Below are 5,222 nucleotides of genomic sequence, written 5' to 3' on the forward strand. Positions count from 1 at the left end.
TGACTATGGTATCCAGTAGATTATAAAATCAATGTATCAGTGTGATGGAGAGATCAGATAGTTAATGTGATCTGGAACTGAATTAAGAAAGTCATAGCTTCCAGTGAAAGAGGAATGATGGTCTCACTACCCTTGATATATCTGATTTGGAGTATTGTCTTTAGTTCTAGGAACTCTGGTTTAAAGACATGGATAAGATAAAGAAGATCCCAAAGAATATAGCCAAAATAGTGAAGGACACTGAGTTCATGGAATATAAGTATCTGTCAAAGAAATCAGGCATATTGAGCCTAGAAAAGAAAATATTCAGGGGGAAAGGATAACTACTAGTCTGCATACTTGTAGAAAATAGAAACTTCCGTAAGATCACAGGCCCACTTTAGTATTGGAGAATTTTTTTAAAAGACAACTGAAGATCTTGGAGATAATGTTCAGAAGAAAGTTTCTGAGTTTTCTCATAAAGGAAAATGAGCACATGTGGGAAAAGAACAGGGTCATTTTAATAGATGGTTAACAATCCCTCCAATAGAGATTCAGCATGTGTTGTTGGGAATGGGGGAGGGGGGGGCGGTTAAGGTTTTTTTTTTAAGAGGGGGAAAAGACTTGTTTAAATTCTAATGTTCCAGTCCCTCATTTTAACTCTGTGTCAATCTTTCTTTTAAATGTGTTTTATATGAACAATATACTGTTGCATTCTGCTTTCTAATGCAATCTCCCTATATGCTTCCCTGTTATGGGATTTTAATTCAGGCCTTTCTGATTTCAAGTCTAGTTCCAGAGGCACTGATCTCCTTTATCTTCTTCCTACATAACATGCTATCTCTCTGCTACAGGCATTTTCATTGGCTTTTCCCCACGTATGGAATTCTCTTGCTCCTCATCTCTATTTTCTGGCTTCCTGTAACTATCAGTTAAATTTCCGTCTTATACAAGAAATTTTTCCAGACTCCTATAATACTAGCGCCTTTCCTCTGTGATTATCTCCAATTTTTCCTGCAAATATGTTGTCAATATATAATCATTTACATTTCTCTCTTATTAGACTATGAAAACAGAAGTTATTTTTTGTCTTTCTATGTGTCCCCAAAGGTTAGCACAATGTCTCTAGTGTTAAATCCAAAATTGTTTGGCATTCAAAGACCTTCATAACATAGTTCCTTCCTAACATTTTTAGTTTTCTTACACCTTACTACCTACCATGAACTCTCCAACCCGATAATTCTGGCTTCCTTGCTATTCTGTGAACAATCTCTAAGATCTAGACATTTTCTCTGGCAGTCCCCAATGCCTGGAACACTCTCCCTCCTCAATTCTGCCTACTGACTTTCTGGGATTCCTTTAATTCATAACTAAAATCTCACTTTCTACAAGAAACCTTTCCCAACCCCTCTTAATTCTAGTGCCTTTCCTTTTTTAATTATTTCCTTTTTGTCTTTATATAGCTTGATTTTACACATTTGTTTGCTTATTACCTCCCCCGTTAGATTGTGAGTTCCTAAAAGGTAGGTCTTTTGCCTGGTTTTGTATTAGCACAGTGCCTGGCACAAAGTAGGCACTTAATAAATGTTCTAACTGATTGACTGAGTCCCTGGATTAAAATACTTTACAGGAAGGCAACTGCAGAGGGATGGGAGATGGTCAATAATTCTGAAGACACAGAAGAAAACAGTTACAATGAAGAGTAGAAATGGGATTCATCTGACACAAGGAATATACCTACACAGAGAACTCACCATCCAACTTAAAATAAGGAAGAACTTAAAAGGAAAACCAGGTAACAGAGAATGAATAGGAATAAAATTAGTGTCAAAAATTCTTAAAGCTGGTCCCAGGAGGCAGTGCAGCAGGAACAGTATGGGCCACCAGAGTTGGCCCTAACATGTGGACCACTGCTCAGCAGCCATGAAAACCAGCAAGATGAGAATTCACAGCAAAGGAAATAACCCAGCAGGTGGTTTCCAAAGAAAAATTGAGAAAAATAGACCATCTTTGAAAACTATGAAAAATGATAACAAATCAGAAACATCTAAATATAAGTCATTCTCAGGGGCAAGGGGGAGAATCTTTTGTCTTGATTTGCTGTCCATTATGACCCCAAAAAGACTAGAAAAGGACCTCAAGGAACTAGGAGGGAGAGTTGAAGAATTTCTCAGCAAAGATATGCTACATAATTTCAAATAAAAGGGGAGGGAAATTTGCTCAGATACTGGGGTGTAATACTCCTGTCCAAGTCCAAAATCAACATATACAGGAGGAAATAGTTGACCTCATTCTAGCTGTAGTAGAGGTTCATTCAAGACTCCAGAACTAGCATGCATGAGCAGAGGAAAATTATTAGTTAAAAGAGCTATCAAGGGATATGAGTTCATCCCTTCAAATAGTAAAAATGCTGTCAAATGCTTCGTCCTGGTAATAAAAATTTTCTTATGGATGATATTAAATACAATATTGAATAAAAGAAAAAACAATTATATCAGATCAAGAAATCAATCACATCACCAAGAGAGACTGGGAAAAGTTTTGGTATTTAGAGAAAAAGAAGACTCAAAAATCCATTTATAAAGGTGGAAGATACAAATCACCATTACAAACCACATTAACTTCAGTTGTCCAGTATACCTCTTATAAACTATTCTGTTCTTAAGCCCTATGGTCCTTTTAATTTGGATAAGACATCTAGTCTACAGAAGCAAAACAAAGGAATAGAATGGGTTGTGAACCAGAAGAAGGGCACTACCCTCCTGAGAAGTCCCACCTCAAAGAGACCAAGAAGAAGGGCTACTCTGAATGCTGCTCCCAGAAACGTGATGGGCTCCATGTCTATCTTCTAAGTGAAAAACAAACTTTGAAACACAATACTCAGTACTGTTGATAATATATACGAGTGGACGTATGACTTTGTAGAATACAAAAGCAAGATATCCAGAAGAGTAAACTGTAGTATTGGATCTTTTGCTCCCATAATTCGAAATATATTTAAAAGGAAGGAACCTAAAAAACTGGAATTGCACCATGTTTCCAAGAAAGGTCCTTGGGAAAATATTACCAAACGGATGATTCAATATCAAGACAGCAGGGATCTTGCACAGAAGATTATCTTCAATTCAGAGTCCATATATTCAGCAAGTGAACTCAGAAAACACTTAGAATATAAAAAAAGACACATTATATAATAAATCCAGTGGAGAAAGACATTACACTGAATTTAGTACAACTACTTCTGAATAAAGATAAGCAGAAATATACTACTGAAGTTTCTGAGTATCAAGGAACTGTAAATGAAAAAGACTTAGAAGAACTAAAAACAGAATGTTTCCCACAGTATTATAGAGACATTAATGCAAGTTTGTGATTTTGATGAAAAAGATAAAAATGTATCTCAGCTAAAACAAGAGATATTTTCCAGATACCTATCAGATGAAAAAAGGCACTAGTTCTCCACATGGTTATTATTCTAATCTTAGTCATTAGCAGTTCAACAGAACAAGCAAGATGGTATCCTATAGTCATCTTGGTGAAAAACCTAAAGAAGTGAAGGCCAAAAGTATAGACAGTTTACTTTCAGGGAAGTTGCATCAAAATGCAAAAGTAATATTAGGAAGGGAAAAAAATCAGAAGAATGTTGAATTACAGTAAAAAGCAAAACAGAATTTCCTACTACAAAAGAAAAAAAACAGTATTCTTAATTCACCAATACAGTCTTTATTTGTAGTCATTCAAACCAGTGAAGAAAATTGAGTTTTGGGGATTTATAAGCTCTTCTGAAAACTGTGGTTTGTGTGATGTGTTTGCATGGGTTCCCAAAGTGGGTGATACCACCCCCAGGGGAGAAGGGTGTACGCTGAAATGATCCAGGGAGGCAGTAGTAGACTCAAGTGCAATTGTGCAGGAGACAGCATTGAATAAAAATAAGAGGGCAGTGGAAGTATAAAGAAAGAAAAGATATGAAAATTTTGAAAAACCAATTGTACATGTTTTATCTTTTGTGTAACAGAGTTAAAGACATGGTGATTACATTATTTTCCAAAGAAACACAAAAAATGTAAGTTATAACTATCAATGATCAAGTCACCTGATAGGTCTTAACAAGCAAGTGTTGGCAGGTAAGCATGTCATGAATTGCTGGGAAGTCCAGAATGCATTGGCAGGAATATGTGCATGTAATGACTTTGTTTACAATAAGATACTATATGGTTACATGACACAATATTGTGTCACCACAATTTCAATGCAGGCCCAAAATTTACAACAAATTATTTAATTGGGAGAGTAGAGCCAAGATGGTGGAGTAAAAGCAGAGATTTGTTGAGCTCTTCCCCAAACTCTTCCAAATACCTACAAAAAAATTGCTCTAAACAAATTCTAGAGCAGTAGAACCCACAAAATGAGAAAGTTAAGCATATTTCCAGCCCAAGACAACCTGGAAGGTTGACAGGAAAGGTCTGTTGCACCAGTGTGAGAGAGGAGCACAATCTAGCAGCATGGGCCACACCAGTATGGACAGGGCCTGGAGCAGGTTTCAGGGACAGAATCATTGGCAGCTGTGGTGATTTCCAAACTTCTCAACCCACAAGTTCCAAAGACAACTTAAAAGGTCAGTAGAAAAGGTCTGTTGGGCCTGGTTGAGAGGAGAGCATGGCCCAGCCCCATCCCCAGAGTGATGGTAGCTGCAGCAGTGGTGGCAGTGGTGACTACTTCTGGAATTCTTGGACTACAGATGGTGGGTAGATCAAGTGGCTGATCAGAGAAGGATTGCAAGAATCTCTTTATTAGTGCTGAGGTAGGATTCTCTTGCTTTGCCCATATTTGGATCTGGGTCATAGTCCTAAGTGGAAGCACTGGGATAAGGAGAATCACTGGCATAGAAGAGCCTGTGGCAGTAGTGGAGAGGGAACCTTCTTCACAGTTCCAAGACAGAAAAGAGTGCTTCTGGTCACTCACAGACCAGAGCACAGGCAAGGAGAGGAATAAATACGTCTCATTTGATCATAACACCTTGGAAGAGTTGAAAATTTACAGGTCCCTAGAAGCATCAGTGAAAACAGCTGCACAAAACCCTAGAATATCAGGACAGTTTGCCCTCCACCCTGGAAGCAGAGTCCTACCTTAAGAAAAAACTAAAAAGTCAAGTAATTGGCTGGGAAAATGAGCAAACAAAAGAGACAGTATCAGACTATAGAATCTTACTTTGGTGACAAGGAAGATCAAAACATAAAAGCAGA

The 5,222-nt window shown here is 37.5% G+C and overlaps 1 pseudogene; it reads left to right on the plus strand.

Moving 5' to 3' along the window:
• Window positions 1-1,902: 1,902 nt before the first annotated feature.
• Window positions 1,903-3,850, plus strand: LOC140531964 (protein DBF4 homolog A pseudogene; annotated as a pseudogene).
• The last annotated feature ends 1,372 nt before the right edge of the window (window positions 3,851-5,222 follow it).

This window comes from Notamacropus eugenii, chromosome 3 (assembly GCF_028372415.1).
Source record: "Notamacropus eugenii isolate mMacEug1 chromosome 3, mMacEug1.pri_v2, whole genome shotgun sequence".
NCBI classification, from domain to species: domain Eukaryota; kingdom Metazoa; phylum Chordata; class Mammalia; order Diprotodontia; family Macropodidae; genus Notamacropus; species Notamacropus eugenii.